General features: G+C 41.4%; 1 protein-coding gene across 3 annotated transcripts in view; it reads left to right on the forward strand.

Moving 5' to 3' along the window:
• The first annotated feature begins 12779 nt into the window (after positions 1–12779).
• The window catches only part of LOC139418564 (neuronal migration protein doublecortin-like), a 70105-nt gene continuing 61677 nt past the window's right edge, over positions 12780–21207 (forward strand). The window contains exon 1 of one of the 3 annotated variants that reach the window (XM_071168126.1): positions 12780–12850. The gene's annotated coding sequence lies outside the window, so the exon portion shown is untranslated. The remainder of the gene's footprint in view (positions 12851–21207) is intronic. The other 2 variants (XM_071168125.1, XM_071168127.1) reach the window with 2 other exon arrangements.

Here is a 21207-nt window from a genome sequence, read left to right on the forward strand (position 1 = left end):
ACATAGATACTCACTGTGATTGTTCTGTCAGATTATCCACGTAGAGTCTCGCTGTGTTTGTTCTGTCAGATTATCCACGTAGAGTCTCGCTGTGTTTGTTCTGTCATATTATCCACGTAGAGACTCACTGTTTGTTCTGTCAGATTATCCACGTAGAGTCTCACTGTGTTTGTTCTGTCAGATTATCCACGTAGAGTCTCACTGTGTTTGTTCTGTCAGATTATCCACGTAGAGTCTCACTGTGTTTGTTCTGTCAGGTTATCCACGTAGAGTCTCACTGTGTTTGTTCTGTCAGATTATCCACGTAGAGTCTCACTGTGTTTGTTCTGTCAGATTATCCACGTAGAGTCTCACTGTGTTTGTTCTGTCAGATTATCCACGTAGAGTCTCACTGTGTTTGTTCTGTCAGATTATCCACATAGAGACTAACTGTGTTTGTTCTGTCAGATTATCCACGTAGAGTCTCACTGTGTTTGTTCTGTCAGATTATCCACGTAGAGACTCACTGTGTTTGTTCTGTCAGATTACCCACGTAGAGACTCACTGTGTTTGTTCTGTCAGATTATCCACGTAGAGACTCACTGTGTTTGTTCTGTCAGATTATCCACGTAGAGACTCACTGTGTTTGTTCTGTCAGATTATCCACGTAGAGACTCACTGCGTTTGCTCTGTCAGATTATCCATGTAGAGACTCACTGTGTTTGTTCTGTCAGATTATCCACATAGAGTCTCACTGTGTTTGTTCTGTCAGATTATCCACGTAGAGACTCACTGCGTTTGCTCTGTCAGATTATTCATGTAGAGACTCACTGTGTTTGTTCAGCGGTGATGGAGGAACAGTCTATCTTCACAGCCAGCCACCCCAGTTGAATCCGATGGCTTTATTTGCGGCTGCGTTTTTTCGTCTTTTCCCCCATAATTGCTTGTCCTGCTCTCTTTCCCTGGAGAGATGCTGACGTCATCACCTGGTGCCAGAGCAGGTAATGGGAAAATCTGACTACCGTTAAGACATGACACATCTTTTCCAGATGAATAAAATAGAAGAGAATTAAAACCCAAGGAGCCTGAGTGACTAGCCTCCCTGAGCTCATTTGTCGCCCGTGGCCTCAGAATAAGCAAATAAGCGATGGCTGCTGTCAGGTATTCTCAGGGGGAGCTTGCTTTGACAGTTATTGCTGTGAAAGTCATGCCCATATAAATAGCACCAGGGCTTTAGGTCAGTGTAGCAATGCTTTGTAGTTGTCAAAGATTTCACCTGCGCACTAGGCTACACTACTCACTCATTAAGTGGCAGTAATGAAAGCTGTTAGCAGTTCTGTGTTGTTTTTCATTCTCCTTCAGTTGGATGGATAGATAGGATCCTACACCCTGGAGACATATGTTCAGTTTAATCCAGCCAGCTGTGCTAGTAGGTTTTCAGTCCTCCTCCTGCCCTGAGGCTGATGTGGAGTGTGGTTATGAACCTACACCCCGGAAGGCACTAGCACAGATTCTCTGACAGGCTCTAGATATAATAACCTCACCTTGGCTGAAGATTTACCAATAAGGGTGAAAAGATGCAGACGTTTATAGATTGTCTCAGGAATTTATGCAAATACATAGACTCCTAAGCCCACAGCTACCCAATTTCTGCCACACGATTTTTGTTCAGTAGATGCAAAGGTATGGCAATGACCCAAACATTTAATCGCTGAATACAATCCCCGTGAAAGGAAGGGCAATAGTATACAGATGTTGCAGTTAATATTATATCTGGTAGTGGATCATTAACAGATTAAACTGATCATTTTTGGACTTCTCTCCTGACGGCAGTAACCTGTAATGGAGAAAAAAAAGACGAGCTCAATGTGCATTTTTCGATTGTCCACAAGATGGCACTTTGGTCTCACGTTTATGACATCACAATGGATGTCTGGCCCTTGTGTCATCTGCTGAATTCCCACCAGTAGAAATCTTGTCTGGGGTAAAACAATTAAGCAGGTCTATTGGGCTACTGCTATTGATCCTCAAGTATGATGGATAACTTTGCTTTAAAGATGTCAAGATGAGACAGATAGTGGTAAAGGTCTCGTCCTTTTGTCTTTCTGGGATTGCGATCACTGGTTGAGAGGGATATGTCCCTACTCCCTACACAATATCTGTCCTTCTCTTTTTACCCTCATTTACAACTAGCCATGCCCTGAGGATCTTTAAAATGTACATCTGTCCATCTTTGCTCTTCCCCTTCATGTGAAACCATTTCATTGTGTGGTAGGTCTGGTCAGAGGCAAGGCGTGGCTGGGTGGAGTCCTTAGTACTCACCTGTTTGATCCGAGGTCAGTTTGAACTCACCTGGGATGCTTTTTGTCCGATGTCCTGTGTTTTGTGTTTAGTGCCTTGTCTTCTCTGATACCTTTAGGGCACAGCTATTCATCAAAGAGAAATGACAATGTGAGAATCCACACAATATAGATTATTATGTGGCAAAGCCTTATTGCTCCGCCAGTTCCTTCAGTTCCCACTCAGTATGAATACACTTTTTCCATTCAGCTAAACCAGTTGTCGCCAGCTGACTTACTGAGGGTTTCATTGGTTGTGCAATCCCTCATCTGGGTCATCTAATGGCTCTTCACTGTTTAAATCACGGATCATATCTTCAGAATAGAAGATATTAACAGATTGTAAAACATAATACGTCTGATGACCCCAGCATAACCCCATCTTCCCGAAATGTTTCCATGGAAAGTTAAGATTAGGGAGGCACATGGGCACAGTCTAACAATAGGGTGCCAACCCTGTGTCACCATAATAACTGGCTACTGTTTTGACTCTTTTGTCTGGCCTTTCATGTCAAGGAGATGCTCCATTGTGTTTGCTCCAGCTGCCTTCTGCACACACAATACCACAGGTGTATATTCTTTTGCACCAATAGTTGTGGATCTAATATTATCCAGGTTAGCCTGAAATACAGACCTGTTTTGTGCTAACATTCCACTCCTTGTACTCCATGTCAAATGTTTGGCATGGCACGGAGTGGCAAGGAGTGGAATGTAAGCACAAACAGACTGGTACCCAGGCTAGATCCAGGTCTCTTTTGGTTAGTATTTCTAGCAGTGTAGTGGTCCACGAGGGATTGAACTCTCGCTGTCCTTTTGTCTGGCACACAAAATAAGATATGCTTTGATATTCCCTTTCAGTTTTTGGGGGGATATTAGGAATGTGTTCACATTGGACATCAAAGTAGCATGGTTGACCTGAGGGCTGTATAATCACATCCAGTGTTGGGCTGAGATCAAACACTAAGTGTGGGAAATGCAGCTGCAAAACAAATACTTTCTTCACCTAATTTAAGTATGTGGAAGCTTTGCTTTTATTCTCTTTATTTACCTATATTATAAAATGAAATAAATCTAAAGCCCCCCCCGCCTCCCTAAACCGTTCTTCTAAACAGTGTTTAAATTAGGGGCTTTCAGTGAGTCACTGCATAAAATAAGTGCTACAAACTAACTAATGCCACCGCTGTCTGTCTGTGTGGCACTGCCAAACTGCCAGCAGAGGGTTACAGTCAGAGGCTGTCCCACACCCTAAAGCCCATTCCCTTTTGATGGCCCTCCCCTCCACTGTGAGCATGCAGCGTGTGCTGTCATCCCTCTCCAAACCACCTCATTAGAACATTGGCTAAGGAGACAAGGCTACTTGTTACTCTGCACAAAAGGTAACTGGCTGTGGTAACCATAGTGATGGGAGAGCGGATAAAGGAAATCCAGGTCATGTCTTTTTCTTTAGATCGCCACTCCCATGCCACCCCTTCCTCCATACCCACCCATCCACTAACCTCCAATTTAATTGAATCCAAGCCATACGATAAATATGACGACAATGTTCCGAGCCCGCATGCCTGCACAGTCTCTATAACACTCTCCGCTTTCACTACTAGACACGCCATCTTTGTTTTCATACAGTGTAACAAGCATAAAAAAGACCCCAGTTTAGGAATGGCAGAACGGCTCGGTCTACCATAGCAATGGCGAGTTGCAGTAGAACCACACTCAAGAGCATTTACAACCAGGAGCTCAGTCTTGTTTTCAGCCAGATAAAGAGAAGTGGAGCACACAGGTGAGGTTCTGAGAGTCTTCAGCACTACTGAGTGAGAACAAACATTTAAACATACATGAAACTAAATGAATGAAAGGAGGGCTTGCTTTATGTAGCATTTCTGGGGTGCTTGTTTTTTCAAGTTGCCCATTGAAGGGATGTTTGATACAATAACCAGGAGATAGAGGGGGAGTCATGCAAAGGCACAGGGAGAAGGAGGGCAGCAGTCTTTCGTAGCGGGAGGCCGACTGAACCCGCCATGACCCCACTCTAACTCTTTATCTCCTGCATTCAGTTAGAGGGGTCATACCAGGCACTAGTCTGGCTGTACGCCAGCCTCAGTCTCAACTGGCAGTGGGCGAGACAAAGAACTCCGCCACACTGACTGCACAGGCACTGACTGTCTATCACCTTACGAAGCTGTGATATCACACACACGTGGAGCAGCTGTGATTCACCAGATGTGATGATGATGTGATAAGTATCTTTGAGGGAGAGATACTTCCACACACACACACATTACACACACATGTTCACCATGATGTCCTGGCAGTGTGTGTGTCTGAGCTCATAACCTAACCCTGGGCCTCTGGATGTACTGTAAACCCGATTATGGCTCTTCAGAGCATTAGACACACGTCATCCTAATGACACTGTCATCACTACCAAATTCTCCCTTTCCACCCAATCTTCCTTTCTCTGTGGCAACAAACTTCAACCCGCCTGGACCTTCTAGCCCTTTTGACTTGCCTGTCTGTTTGATTCAGGGCTGCAGGTCGGGTTGGTGTGAGAATGCCCTGTCATGTGTCCTGCTGCTCAGCCTCTTACTGATGATGTCACTGAGGGCTCCAGCGGAGTGCTGACTGAGCTGGGCAGAACAGGAAGAGACAGACTGATGCATCCATTCAGACTGCTGCTGCGATAAAAAGCACTAATCAGTTCCCCAGAGTCACGTTAGCTCATCCACTCGATCCACAATGAATTTAAATAGATTCTCCAGTACATTTGTATACTTTTTAGCCAGCAGTTGTGAAAGTAGCTTTCGCGAGCCAAAAGTGGTCCCCGTAAATTGCATACTGCGTCACATTGTTGCAAATATGTGCGCCAAGTCATTGCTCTCTCGCCCACACGAGGGAAAATTTAGGGAAAATGGCGCATGCACAGCTTCCAGAGAAAGAACCGCTTTCAAACTAGGGATTTTGTGGCTAAGTGAGGTAAAACAGTAACTCTGCTCAGAGATTATGCATGTATGAACATTGGCACATCCAGCCCAAAGCGGGAGAATTAGTAGTCACCAAAGTTCCGGAGCATGTCTTTAACATAAAGTATGAATGAGATGCTGAAATACAATCAATGAAGGGAAAAGGAAAAGAGGATACCTAGTCAGCTGTACAACTGAATGGATTCAACTGAAATGTGCCTTCCGCGTTTAACCCAACCCCTCTGAATCAGAGAGGTGCAGGGGGCTGCCTTAATCGACATCCATAAAAGTCACATCAAAGTGATCTTGCTGATGACTTTTATCATGATGAGATTCATTAACAGCGTATTCCGACTCAAAGCTGTGGTGCATGATGGGTCATTATATTAAAATGTCCATGGTTGAAGGACTGACTGACTGACTGTCAGACTTTACACTGTTCCAGCCTGGAGACCATGATCATATCAGCCTGATACGCATGCAGGCACTCATTCTAAACCCTCTGTGAAAGAGGAGTGATCAGAGACCATATCTAAGCTATCTCAAAATGCAGCCGTCTAACCAACATTTAAATACATCACAGCTGAAATTTACATCACTTAGCATTTATGAAAATAAATATGTTCTGTATAAACAGTACCAGTCAAAAGTTTGGACACACCTACTCATTCAAGGGGTTTGATTTATTTTTGCTATTTTCTACATTGTAGAATAACAGTGAAGACATCAAAACTATGGAATTACAGATATGGAATCATGTAGCAAATAAAAAAGTGTTTAAAAAATCTAAATATGTTTATATTTTGTACTCTTCAAATAGCCACCCTTTGCCTTGATGACAGCTTTGCACACTCTTGGCATTCTCTCAACCAGCTTCACCTGGAATGCTTTTCCAACAGTCTTGAAGGAGTTCCCACATATGCTGAGCACTTGTTGGCTGCTTTTCCTTCACTCTGCGGTCCAACTCATCCCAAACCATCTCAATTGGGTTGAGGTTGGGTGATTGTGGAGGCTAGGTCATCTGATGCAGCATTCCATCACTCTTTTTCTTGGTCAAAAAGCCCTTACACCGCCTGGAGGTGTGTTGGGTCATTGTCATGTTGAAAAACAAATTATGGTTCCACTAAGCGCCAACCAGATGGGATGGTGTATTGCCGCAGAATGCTGTGGTAGCCATGCTGATTAAGTGTGCCTTGAATTCTAAATAAATCACAGACAGTGTCACCAGCAAAGCACCCCCACAACATCACACCTCCTCCTCCATGCCTCACAGTGGGAACCACACATGCAGAGATCCTCCGTTCACCTACTCTGCATCTCACAAAGACACGCCGGTTGGAACCAAAAATCTCACATTTGGACTCATCAGACCGAAGGACAGATTTCCACAGGTCTAATGTCCATTACTCGTGTTTCTTGACCCAAGCAAGTCTCTTCTTCTTATTGGTGTCCTTTAGTAGTGGTTTCTTTGCAGCAATTCGATGGCCTGATTCCCACAGTCTCCTGTGAACAGTTGATGTTGAGATGTGTCTGTTACTTGAACTCTGTGAAGCATTTATTTGGGCTGCAATTTCTGAGGCTGGTAACTCTAATGAACTTATCTTATGCAGCAGGGGTACCTCTGGGTCTTCCTTTCCTGTGGCAGTCCTTATGAGAGCCAGTTTCATCCTAGCGCTTGATGGTTTTTGAGATTGCACTGTAAGAAACTTTCAAAGTTCTTGAAATCTTCCGTATCGAGTGACCTTCCTGTCTTAAAGTAATAATGGACCATCGTTTCTCTTTGCTTATTTGAGCTGTTCTTGTCATAATATGGACTTCGTCTTTTACCAAATAGGTCTACAGTTGAAGTTGGAAGTTTACATACATTTAGGTTGGAGTCATTAAAACCTGTTTTTCAACCACTCCACAAATTTCTTGTTAACAAACTATAGTTTTGGCAAGTCAGTTAGGACATCTACTTTGACCATGACACAAGTCATTTTTCCAACAATTGTTGACAGACAGATTATTTCACTTACAATTCACTGTATCACAATTCCATTGGGTCAGAAGTTTACATACACTAAGTTGACTGTGCCTTGAAACAGCTTGGAAAATTCCAGAAAATGATGTCATGGCTTTAGAAGCTTCCTCATTTGAGTCAATTGGAGATGTACCTGCGGATGTATTTCAATGCCTACCTTCAAACTCAGTGCCTCTTTGCTTGACATCATGGGAAAATCAAAATAAATCAGCCAAGACCTCAGAAAATGTTTTTGTAGTCCTCCACAAGTCTTGTTCATCCTTGGGAGTAATTTCTAAACGCCTGAAGGTACCACGTTCATCTGTACAAACAATAGTAAGCACGTATATACACCATGGGACAACGGAGCCGTCATACCGCTCAGGAAGGGAAGCGTTCTGTCTCCTAGAAAGGAACGTACTTTGGTGCGAAAAGTGCAAATCAATCCCAGAACAGTAGCAAAGGACCTTGTGAAGATGCTGGAGGAAACAGGTACAAAAGCATCTATATCCACAGGAAAACAAGTCCTATATCTACATAACTTGAAAGGCTTCTCAGCAAGGAAGAAGCCACAGCTCCAAAACCACCACAAAAAAGCCAGACTACGGTTTGCAACTGCACATGGGGACAAAGAGAAAAAAGAGAAATGTCCTCTGGTCTGATGAAACAAAAATAGAACTGTTTGGCCATAATGACCATCGTTATGTTTGGAGGAAAAAAGGGGAGGCTTGCAAGCCAAAGAACACCATCCCAACCGTGAAGCACAGGGGTGGATGCATCATGTTGTGGGGGTGCTTTGCTGCAAGAGGGACTGGTGCACTTCACAAAATAGATGGCTTCATGAGGCAGGAAAATTATGTGTAAATATTGAAGCAACATCTCAAGATATCAGTCAGGAAGTTAAAGCTTGGTTGCAAATGGGTCTTCCAAATGGACAATGACCGCAAGCACACTTCTAAAGTTGTGACAAAATGGCTTAAGGTCAACAAAGTCAAGGTATTGGAGTGGCCATTACTAAGCCCTGACCTCAAACCTATTGAAAATGTGTGGGCTGAACTGAAAAAGCGTGTGCGAGCAAGGAGGCCTACAAACCTGACTCAGTTACTCCAGCTCTGTCAGGAGGAATGAGCCATTATGCACCCAACTTACTGTGGGAAGCTTTTGGAAGGCTACCTGAAATGTTTGACAATTTAGTTAAACAATTTAAAGGCAATGCTACCAAATACTAATTGAGTGTATGTAAACTTCTGACCCACTGAGAATGTGATGAAAGAAATAAAAGCTGAAATAAATAATTCTCTCTACTATTATTCTGACATTTCACATTCTTAAAATAAAGTGGTGATCCTAACTGACCTAAGAAAGGGAATTTTTACTATGATTATTAAATATCAGGAATTGTGAAAAACTGAGTTTAAATGTATTTGGCTAAGGTGTATGTAAACTTCCGACTTCTACTGTATATTCTGTATACTACCACTACCTTGTCACAACACAACTGATTGGCTCAAATGCATTAATATGGAAAGAAATTCCACAAATTAACTTTTAACAAGGCACATCTTTAAATTGAAATGCATTCCAGGTGACTACCTCATGAAGCTGGTTGAGAAAATGCCAAGAGTGTGCAAAGTGTCATCCAGTTAAAGGATGGCTACTTTGAAGAATCTAAAATATCAAACATATTTTGATTTGTTTAACACTTGTTTTCTTACTACATGATTCCATATGTGTTATTCCATAGTTTTGATGTCTTCACTATTATTTTACAATGTAGAAAATAATGAGTAAGTGTGTCCAAACTTTTGGCTGGTACTGTATGTAATAATATGCATCATTAACTTTTTGTATGATCAGATTCTCTGTGACATAATAGACGGAAGCAGCTGGTGGTTTTCTAGAAACACACACCACCAGGGTAATAAAATGAAATTTAGTACAAACTGAATTATGGAATCCATTTCCAGGATATGATCCTTATTTGATCACGGCTGAAAGCAAAATAAACGTTTTCATGTGTATGGTGTCATTGACAGCATAGTGGACGACGAGACACAACAACTATATTATTGGATATAGTCTAGTATCGACCATTTCCCCTGTCTTACAGAATAATAGTGGGTGAGTTTCTGCGGGCATATGTGGATCCTGATGTAAGGAATACCCTACTGGGTCTCACATTCACTATGAGGTCTAAGCAGCCAGGACCCCCCTCGTCCACCTGTCTCCTATAGCTTTACCAGCCTGGGCAGTGCCTCTTTCTGCCAGCCTGTTGGACATCTGCCTCCATGACCCATCGTCTGTTTACATCCTCGTTCATTCGTCGTCATAGCAGCCCCCCTCACGAAGATACCATGCCCCTCCCCATTACAGGCCCTCCTGCTTTTTTATCATGTTTCCCAAAAACACCCGCTGTGAGTTTCTCAGTGTCAGTCATATCCCACTCACCCCTGTCACAGGAGCAGTACCTCCATCTGCAGAGATGCTCCCTTCTACTTGGTGTTTTTCAAGGTGTTTACTATTCCTACTGACAAAATAACCTTTAGTTCACTGTAAAGAATATGTTCGTCATTTGAACATATTGATAATTGACATTGATAATGTGTACAAAAAGCTAGGAGTCAAAAGGAAAACACAAACAGCTTCGTCTGATTTTGGGGTCCTCTGCGTTGGTAAACATATGTCCAAATTATTTTGAAGTGAAGCCCAACGAAGACTAATCCACAACAGCTTTTGAACGAGGCACGGCACGTGTTCAGTTTGCCTGAAGCATTATGTGACACAGCACCCCATTGAGTGGCTAATGTCCAAATCTGCCCCTCTTCCCACTGCCCCTCCTGTCTGTGGCCCGGCGCTCTGCAGGCAGGAGGCAGCCCCTCTCAGACAGCTGAGGGAGGTGCTGAGGAGGCAGCGGTCAGACTGAATTAGAGTTATGTGTGACATGCACAGGAGAGGCTCCAGAATGCAGCAACAGCTGAGTCCGAGGGGAGGGGGGCAGTCAAAACCACAGTGACCCCTCTAGAAAGGGCTAGGGCTAGAAAGTTAGCTTTCTAAGGCGACCAGTCTTATCCTTGTATTATCCCTCTAAAACAACCAACTGTGGTTATGTCATTTCACAGAGTTAAATAGAATGAACATTTGTAGAGAAGAAGTTAGGTGCTCTATTTTCAGGCTTTTGAACTCCATGGGATATATATACAAACCGTTCTCTGTATTGACTAAAGAAACACAATGGATAGAGAAAGAAATGAAAAATTACAAGAACGGCCCTCCACCCTTCCCATGTTCTGGGCACCAACTCTACCAGAGAGCATGAAATATTAAACTGTAGTATAGCTCTCTCTTGTCACAGAGACAGAGCTTGGGGGTTTCTGTGGTATGAAAATGGGCACAGGTCATTTCTTATTGTGAACTACAGGATCAATTCGAAACTATTTCCTGAAAAAGGTTGTTGGTGGCAGTTTCTTTGAAATATATTGGAAACCCATATCCGACTGAAATAGTTTCACAGATGGAGAAAATCAACGTTCACTTTGCTCCAGCGGTCCACATGGTCTCCGAAGTCACCACCCACTGTTTCAGTTTTCATACCTGGCTGGGTAGGTGTTTTTGTGTTCTTTTTTTTGTCATTCTAGTCTGACAATATTTTTTTCTTCCCTGACACACTTTGGCCTGTTGATGGGTCATAGGAGAAGCAGGGATCAAGTGCACTGGAATAGCGTTCTAAAGATGTAGGTTGCAAGTTTGAAACTCATCACTGAAAACTTTAGCATTTTAGCAACTTTTCAGCTACTTGCTACTTTGCAACTACTTAGCATGATAGCTAACGCTTCCCCTCACTCTAACCTTAACCCTTTTAGCTAACGCTTCCCCTCACTCTAACCTTAACCCTTTTAGCTGACGCTTCCCCTAACCCTTTTAGCTAACCCTTCACCTAACCATAACCTTAACCCTTTAAGCTAACCCTTCCTCTAGCCCAAACCCTAACCTTAACCCTTGAACTTAACTTCTAAACTTAACCCAATGTGTACGTTTTCCAAATTGTAATGTATAATACAAATTATAATTCGTAACCTATCATACAAAATGGTAAATAGACATCTACGAATAAAATACATACCATACAAAATGTAACGTATCAAACTAAATGGCTTGTCTCAGATTTACGTACAGAATGATACGAAACACTCCGAGACCGGGTTGCACTTTGTCTACACTTTATGCCTGCACTGCCATGTCAGAGGATGCCACTAACATCAATACTACATTACACCATACTCTTATTTTATGGTACATTTTACATAGCCATGTACAGCCTGTAAATTCAGTATGACATCCGCTAGATCAAATTCTATAGAGACTCACTTGGACAGAGTCCAATGGATCATTTATGTGATGGAGAGCTGTATTGTTATTGATGGTGACAGGAGCCTTATAAAGAGGTGTTGGTGTGTATTTGATACCCTGTCAGCACAGGGTGATGGTGTGTGTTGTTGACTGGGCCAAGACACAGATTTGATTTAAAGGGCCTGTTTTTTTCTAAAAAAAACAAACTCCACAGAAGGAAAGCAGATTGGACAGATGTATTGAGGTGTTTAGGCTTTTATCCATACTCCCCATAGGGGCCCAGAATCACAAAGTCATTACTGATTAGTCTCAAAGAGATGCACTCTGATGACTTTGTCTCAGTTCACTACGCACAAGACTGGATTGCATGACGAGTTAATACAAACACAGGTGCTCATAGGCACCTCCACTTCCACCTGATACACACGGCAGATGCATCCCATATACAGAGGGTGGGTGACTGCAGTCCTGCTTTGTCTCTTATCTGGAAGGACATCAGCTCTTAGAGCTATCCTCTCTCCTCTATCTCTGGCAGTGGTGTACATAATGGGCTTTTACCTTCTGAATCCAGCTCACGCACACACACACGCACACACACACACACACACACACACACACACACACACACACACACACACACACACACACACACACACACACACACTCAACTGCAAATGTATCAATTTATTATCCTGCTGTTTCTGCCTCTGGAAATATGCTGTAACATGTATGGTGTGAAGAGAGGCGCAACACCCACCCAGTTCAATCTGTTGTTAGGGATTATCAGCGCTACATTACCTTACAATAGAAGTGGTAAAATAGAGGAATGAAATGGAGGCATGATATTCTTAAAACACAGGGATTAAATGCAGTTTTTCTTTCTTCAGATGAGTATTTATGATTTCATTAGGCAGCATTATAGCCTACATGGATATCTGAATTAGAACAAGTATTAATCATGACACAGTAATAGTCCGAAAGTAAACATTTTGCAGCTTTGAAAAGGTTTACGTCATCCTTTTGTGAGAAATACCCTAACATACCGGTCTGTGCCATTGCCGTGCTAGGGCGGATTCAGCGACGGTCGGCTTTAGGACCCAGCAGTGCAGCCGGTCAGGTATGCACAGCTCATGGACTAGAGCGAGGCAGACAAAGGCAAAAAGAGCTCGTGCCGCTTTCCTGCAGCATCCACACCCACCCACTTCGCTCCATACACTCCAGCGCGGGTGAGTACCGTTAGTGGGATACTATATATTTGGGTTAAACATAGTTAAATGGCCAAAAAATATTATTTTGGTATTTTACTTCTGTTTCTGACGGTGTGTTGATCTGTTGTTTTGATTATTGGACACTTCTGAGGATTGTTCGAATTGTAAGCTATTTAGGCAGTTGGCTGAGCAGGTGGTTGTAGGTGTGCGCGTACCCGTTAGTACACAACTAACACAGCTCATCTGTATGCAGGGTACTGCGACCACTGCACTGTTCTAAGATCATGGGCACTACTGATGGGTTTTCTTGTTACACAAATGAGAGAGGGAGTACAGAGAAACTTTTTTATTTTTTTGAATATGACTTAAAACCAGCTAAGACTGGCTTAGTGTTACACAGATCAGCTGTGATGAGGATACAGAACGCTGGTGGGCAGGTAGAATGATCAGGTTTTTTTTTCTATGGGCGGCTGTAGTGGTGGGAATGGTGGTGGCACAGACCCAGGCTCACATCTCTGTGGTGCAGTTAGACATGTCACTATCACACAATATAACAGCCTTGCTGTCTATCTGCTTCAGTGTGCGCACTGCCCTGTGTTAGGTACGCCTGGTGAGAGCATGTATTATTTGACACATTAATAAAAAATATATATATTTAGGGTTTGAATGACATTAACTGTTGGGGTTGCCCTATGAGTAGGGGTCTGGACATTATGGGGATGGCAATTTAAATATTTCAATAGTTCGGGGCCACTCCTGTAATTTCTGCTCTGGTGGTGGGAATGCACTGGGGTGAGTCATTAGTCTAGTAATAACACTAGTATTGATACATTATATTAGTGTGCTCATGTTTGAATGCAGTATTACTAATAGTAGTGTAGTGTAGCACTACTGTAGTAGTAGTAGTGATATAGTATTACTACAGCAGTAGTAGTAGTGATAGAGTAGTACTACATCAGTAGTAGTAATTATATAGTAGTACTACAGCAGAAGTAGTAGTGATATAGTATTACTACAGTAGTAGTAGTGATAGAGTAGTACTACAGCACTAGTAGTAGTGATACAGTATTAATACAGCAGTAGTAATAGTGATATAGTAGTACTTCAGCAGTAGTAGTAGTGATATAGTACTACAGCAGTAGTAGTAGTGATATAGTATTACTACAGCAGTAGTAGTAGTGATATAGTAGTACTTCAGCAGTAGTAGTAGTGATATAGTAGTACTTCAGCAGTAGTAGTAGTGATATAGTATTACTACAGCAGTAGTAGTAGTGATATAGTAGTACTTCAGCAGTAGTAGTAGTGATATAGTAGTAATTCAGCAGTAGTAGTAGTGATATAGTACTACAGCAGTAGTAGTAGTGATACAGTATTACTACAGCAGTAGTAGTAGTGATATAGTATTACTACAGTAGTAGTAGTGATATAGTATTACTACAGTAGTAGTAGTGATAGAGTAGTACTACAGCACTAGTAGTAGTGATACAGTATTACTACAGCAGTAGTAGTAGTCATATAGTAGTACTTCAGCAGTAGTAGTAGTGATATAGTACTACAGCAGTAGTAGTAGTGATATAGTATTACTACAGCAGTAGTAGTAGTGACATAGTAGTACTTCAGCAGTAGTAGTAGTGATATAGTACTTCAGCACTAGTAGTAGTGATACAGTATTACTACAGCAGAAGTTGTAGTGATAATGTAGTACTTCAGCAGTAGTAGTAGTGATATAGTATTATTACAGCAGTAGTAGTAGTGATATAGTTTTACTACAGCAGTAGTAGTAGTGATATAGTATTACTACAGCAGTAGTAGTAGTGATATAGTATTACTACGGTAGTAGTAGTGATAGAGTAGTGCTACAGTAGTAGAAGTAGTGATAGAGTAGTAGTACTACAGTAGTAGTAGTGATAGAGTAGTACTATATCAGTAGTAGTAGTGATAGAGTAGTAATACAGTAGTAGTAGTAGTGATATACTATTATTACAGCAGTAGTAGTAGTGATAGAGTAGTACTACAGTAGTAGTAGTAGTAGTGATAGAGTAGTACTACAGTAGTAGTAGTAGTGATAGAGTAGTACTACAGTAGTAGTGGTAGTGATATACTATTATTACAGCAGTAGTAGTAGTGATATAGTAGTACTACAGCAGCAGTAGTAGTGATAGAGTAGTACTACAGTTGTAGTAGTAGTGATAGAGTAGTACTACAGTAGTAGTGGTAGTGATAGAGTAGTTATACAGCAGTAGTAATAGTGATAGAGTAGTACTACAGTAGTAGTAGTAATAGAATAGTACTATAGTAGTAGTGGTAGTGATAGAGTAGTACTACATCAGTAGTAGTAGTGATAGAGCAGTACTACAGTAGTAGTAGTAGTAGTGATAGAGTAGTACTACATCAGTAGTAGTAGTGATAGAGTAGTACCAAAGTAGTAGTAGTAGTTGTGATATAGTAGTACTTCAGCAGTAGTAGTAGTGATATAGTACTACAGCAGTAGTAGTAGTGATATAGTATTACTACAGCAGTAGTAGTGATATAGTATTACTATGGTAGTAGTAGTGATAGAGTAGTACTACAGTAGTAGAAGTAGTGATAGAGTAGTAGTACTACATTAGTAGTAGTAGTGATAGAGTAGTACTATATCAGTAGTAGTAGTGATAGAGTAGTAATACAGTAGTAGTAGTAGTGATATAGTATTATTACAGCAGTAGTAGTAGTAGTGATAGAGTAGTACTATAGTAGTAGTAGTAGTGATATAGTAGTACTACATCACTAGTAGGTGTGATTGAGTTGTACTACATCAGTAGCAGTAGAGATAGAGTAGTACTACAGCAGTAGTAGTAGTGATATAATAGTACATCAGTAGTAGTAGTGATAGAGTAATACTAAAGTAGTAGTAGTAGTAGTGATATAGTAGTACTTCAGCAGTAGTAGTAGTGATATAGTACTACAGCAGTAGTAGTAGTGATATAGTATTACTACAGCAGTAGTAGTAGTGATATAGTAGTACTTCAGCAGTAGTAGTAGTGATATAGTAGTACTTCAGCAGTAGTAGTAGTGATATAGTATTACTACAGCAGTAGTAGTAGTGATATAGTAGTACTTCAGCAGTAGTAGTAGTGATATAGTAGTAATTCAGCAGTAGTAGTAGTGATATAGTACTACAGCAGTAGTAGTAGTGATACAGTATTACTACAGCAGTAGTAGTAGTGATATAGTATTACTACAGTAGTAGTAGTGATATAGTATTACTACAGTAGTAGTAGTGATAGAGTAGTACTACAGCACTAGTAGTAGTGATACAGTATTACTACAGCAGTAGTAGTAGTCATATAGTAGTACTTCAGCAGTAGTAGTAGTGATATAGTACTACAGCAGTAGTAGTAGTGATATAGTATTACTACAGCAGTAGTAGTAGTGACATAGTAGTACTTCAGCAGTAGTAGTAGTGATATAGTACTTCAGCACTAGTAGTAGTGATACAGTATTACTACAGCAGAAGTTGTAGTTCTAATGTAGTACTTCAGCAGTAGTAGTAGTGATATAGTATTATTACAGCAGTAGTAGTAGTGATATAGTTTTACTACAGCAGTAGTAGTAGTGATATAGTATTACTACAGCAGTAGTAGTAGTGATATAGTATTACTACGGTAGTAGTAGTGATAGAGTAGTGCTACAGTAGTAGAAGTAGTGATAGAGTAGTAGTACTACAGTAGTAGTAGTGATAGAGTAGTACTATATCAGTAGTAGTAGTGATAGAGTAGTAATACAGTAGTAGTAGTAGTGATATACTATTATTACAGCAGTAGTAGTAGTGATAGAGTAGTACTACAGTAGTAGTAGTAGTAGTGATAGAGTAGTACTACAGTAGTAGTAGTAGTGATATAGTAGTACTACAGCAGCAGTAGTAGTGATAGAGTAGTACTACAGTTGTAGTAGTAGTGATAGAGTAGTACTACAGTAGTAGTGGTAGTGATAGAGTAGTTATACAGCAGTAGTAATAGTGATAGAGTAGTACTACAGTAGTAGTAGTAATAGAATAGTACTATAGTAGTAGTGGTAGTGATAGAGTAGTACTACATCAGTAGTAGTAGTGATAGAGCAGTACTACAGTAGTAGTAGTAGTAGTGATAGAGTAGTACTACATCAGTAGTAGTAGTGATAGAGTAGTACCAAAGTAGTAGTAGTAGTTGTGATATAGTAGTACTTCAGCAGTAGTAGTCGTGATATAGTACTACAGCAGTAGTAGTAGTGATATAGTATTACTACAGCAGTAGTAGTGATATAGTATTACTATGGTAGTAGTAGTGATAGAGTAGTACTACAGTAGTAGAAGTAGTGATAGAGTAGTAGTACTACATTAGTAGTAGTAGTGATAGAGTAGTACTATATCAGTAGTAGTAGTGATAGAGTAGTAATACAGTAGTAGTAGTAGTGATATAGTATTATTACAGCAGTAGTAGTAGTAGTGATAGAGTAGTACAGTAGTAGTAGTAGTGATAGAGTAGTACTATAGTAGTAGTAGTAGTGATATAGTAGTACTACATCACTAGTAGGTGTGATTGAGTTGTACTACATCAGTAGCAGTAGAGATAGAGTAGTACTACAGCAGTAGTAGTAGTGATATAATAGTACATCAGTAGTAGTAGTGATAGAGTAATACTAAAGTAGTAGTAGTAGTAGTGATATAGTACTACAGCAGTAGTAGTAGTGATATAGTTTTACTACAGCAGTAGTAGTAGTGATATAGTGTTACTACGGTATTAGTAGTGATAGAGTAGCACTACAGTAGTAGAAGTAGTGATAGAGTAGTAGTACTACAGTAGTAGTAGTAGTAGTGATAGAGTATTATTACATCAGTAGTAGTAGTGATAGAGTAGTACTATAGTAGTAGTAGTAGGGATAGAGTAGTACTACAGTAGTAGTGATAGAGTAGTACTACATCACTAGTAGGTGTGATTGATTTGTACTACATCAGTAGAAGTAGTGATAGAGTAGTACTACAGCAGTAGTAGTGATATAATAGTACTACAGTAGTAGTAGTGATAGAGTAGTACTATAGTAGTAGTAGTGATAGAGTACTATAGTAGTAGTAGTAGTAGTAGTGATAGAGTAGTACTACATCACTAGTAGTAGTGATAGAGTAGTACCATGGTAGTAGTAGTGATAGAGTAGTACTATAGTAGTAGTAGTAGTGATAGAGTAGTATTACAGCAGTAGTAGTAGTGATAGAGTAGTACTACAGTAGTAGTAGTTGTGATATAGTATTACTACAGCAGTAGTAGTAGTGATACAGTAGTACTACAGCAGTAGTAGTATTGATAGAGTAGTACTACAGCAGTAGTAGTAGTGATATAGTAGTACTACAGTAGTAGTAGTGATATAGTATTACTACAGCAGTAGTAGTAGTGATAGAGTAGTACTATAGTAGTAGTAGTGATAGAGTAGTACTACATCACTAGTAGTAATGATATAGTAGTACTATAGTAGTAGTAGTATTGATAAAGTAGTATTGCAGCAGTAGTAGTAGTGATAGAATAGTACTACATCGGTAGTAGTAGTGATATAGTATTGCTAAAGTAGTAGTAGTAGTGATAGAGTAGTACTACAGTAGTAGTAGTGATAGAGTTGTATTGCAGCAGTAGTAGTAGTGATAGAATAGCACTACATCAGTAGTAGTAGTGATAGAGTAGTATTACATCAGTAGTAGTAGTGATAGTGTAGTATTACAGCAGTTGTAGTAGTGACAGGGTAGTACTACATCAGTAGTTGTGGTGATAGAGTAGTACTACAGTAGTAGTAGTAGTGATATAGTAGTAGTACTACAGTAGTAGTAGTGATAGAGTAGTACTATATCAGTAGTAGTAGTGATAGAGTAGTACTACAATAGTAGTAGTAGTGATAGGGTAGTACTACATCAGTAGTAGTGGTGATAGAGTAGTACTACAGTAGTAGTTGTAGTGATATAGTAGTACTACAGTAGTAGTAGTGATAGAGTAGTACTATATCAGTAGTAGTAGTGATAGAGTAGTACTACAGTAGTAGTAGCAGTGATATAGTAGTACTACAGTAGTAATAGTAGTGAAAGTAATGGGGGTGTCTCTGTGAGACGATGGACTGTCTCCAGTGACGTCATGAGGAGAAGGTCAGTGATTTACTTCTCGGTCCATTATGGGAGCAGCTGGACTGGGAGCCAAGCACTTGTCTGTCAGGAGGAGTACCACTGCCCATAACCCATCCTACTCTGGTCCCTCCCTCGGTACCACCCCAATCCCCATCCCATGCATCCCAAGGCCTGGCTGTCATAAAACCCCAGTCAGACGCCGTGCTCTGCAGGTCGAGGGTGGGCGGGGGAGGGGTGGTCCCAGCCACATCCCTGGGTGGGGACAATGTGGTCCTCTGTTTATCTCCATGAAGGGCACATATGTGTTTCGGGGCTATTGAGGGATTAGGGGAGGAGGACATATAAATCACAATCAGTATTTCACCATTAAAAGCAGTGAGTTTCATGGCCTTTGCCATTGGGGCGTTGGCAGTCTCACACAATCACTGTTTACGCAGAAACGGGTTAACGTGTCCCTGTTAAACCATGGAGTCTAAATGGGGTTGCCATTACCCAGCAGCTGACCCATGTGTGGGCATTGTATGTGGAGAGAGTTGGGTGATAGAGGTGTGGAGATGTTGAGGGGTTAGGCTGCCTGCATGTCTTTGTCTTTGTCTGAGCTTATCGAGATGTGGTCACTGGTCACAGCCACTAGGTGTGCATTTGGCAGAAAGTGGCCAGGCTTTAATTGGTAAATCTGCTTCAAGGCCTGGACTGTCTGTCTGTCCGTCCATCCGTCCGTCCCCCTGGCACAGATCCGAGCTTTAGAAGTCACAGGGAGCAGCTTCTAGTCTACACAATGATGACCAAGGTGGACTGAATGTGTTGACATAACAACGTGTGCCAACTCCTGGGTTGATCAGTGGTCAGATATACACTAACATCATCTCCCTCCCCAGGTGTGGGTCTGTGTTTTTGTACATACTGGAAACTGGGTTGGGTAGGGGCATGGTGAATAGGGGCAGATACTTTGCTACTGTCAGGTGGCTGTTTTTTCTTTTTTAGATAGGGGATTTCAGTCCCACCAATAATCAAATCGACAACCCCAGATCTAACCCCGAGAAATCCAATAATTGTCCAGCTAAATATAACTAGGACACAGGGTGTGTGTGCTGTTTAAAAGTTGATTCCACCACATGGTGCACTGAGGTGCACTATAGGTGCCACGTTAGAATGGGACACCGTTACGCGTTTCATCCAAGACTCAGTCTGTATCAGCGAATTACCGAATCGTCGATTCCGTCTACATATCAATCAGTGTTCACAAACAATAGTCTGAAGAATCCGTTTGTGGAGTTCGTTGTACCTGAGTGAAGCAGGCCACCACAGCAGCTCTGTAAGGGTGTCAGTTAGTCACCAGTGAATCAGTTGTGATTCTGCTCCTCTAACCCTATTCTTAAACACAGGCCTGCTTCTGCTACATTTCTCCAGAGAGCAGCACCTCCAGCCTCGTTCTTATACTAATACTGCATTAAGAATTTAGCAGACAAATCTCATTCTCGACAGGATATAGAAGTGCCCCAGGGGCCTCACAACAGGAACAATATATATTTTTTTAGATGGGATGAGTTAAGGTCACATGAAAAGGGCTTCTCCTGGGATGTCATCAGGCAGGGGGATGTGGTGTAGATGGGGGGGGGGGGGGGGGGGGGTGCTGTTATGTGTCTTGTTCCCTCTGGCATCTGTTCTGTTGTGTCCACTCCAGGAAGAGGATGTGGTCTCGGTGGGGGCTCCAGAGGACGGGGCTCAGTGGGCTGTGGGGAGGTCAGGTTGTCAAAGATGACTGCTGTTTATCATACATCACCTGCTCCTGCCTCCTGTAGCCGCCACACCTCCTGCCCACTTCAACACAACACCCTACTGGCCCGTATCCTGTGACTCAGACTGGGGGGCGATATTGACAAATGCTTTGTTTGTGAACGAGGGGCCTGAAAGCGGATAGGATTATTGACAAGTGGTTATTGATCAGCATTGTTTAGAAGAGGCCATTTTGGGCAACTGAGTGTGAGGGGCTATTGACGATGGTTGAAAGATGTAGGAAATTGCATCATAGCGTTGTATAGGACAAGGCCTGGAGCTAGACAGAGCACAATAGCCTATTGGGTGACACAGTGTATCCCAGGACACCCATATTGTCCCTAGAGTGGGGATTCTGTTGTACCTGATAGTTACTGTATTTTGATAGAAGACGTTGAAATAGAAAGAAATCTCATACCTGGTAACTTGTATTGTTAAAAACAAAGCCACTACTTCCTGTTATCTGCTGCGTGTCTTTACA

The sequence above is a fragment of the Oncorhynchus clarkii genome, chromosome 10, assembly GCF_045791955.1.
Source record: "Oncorhynchus clarkii lewisi isolate Uvic-CL-2024 chromosome 10, UVic_Ocla_1.0, whole genome shotgun sequence".
Taxonomy (NCBI): Eukaryota; Metazoa; Chordata; class Actinopteri; order Salmoniformes; family Salmonidae; genus Oncorhynchus; species Oncorhynchus clarkii.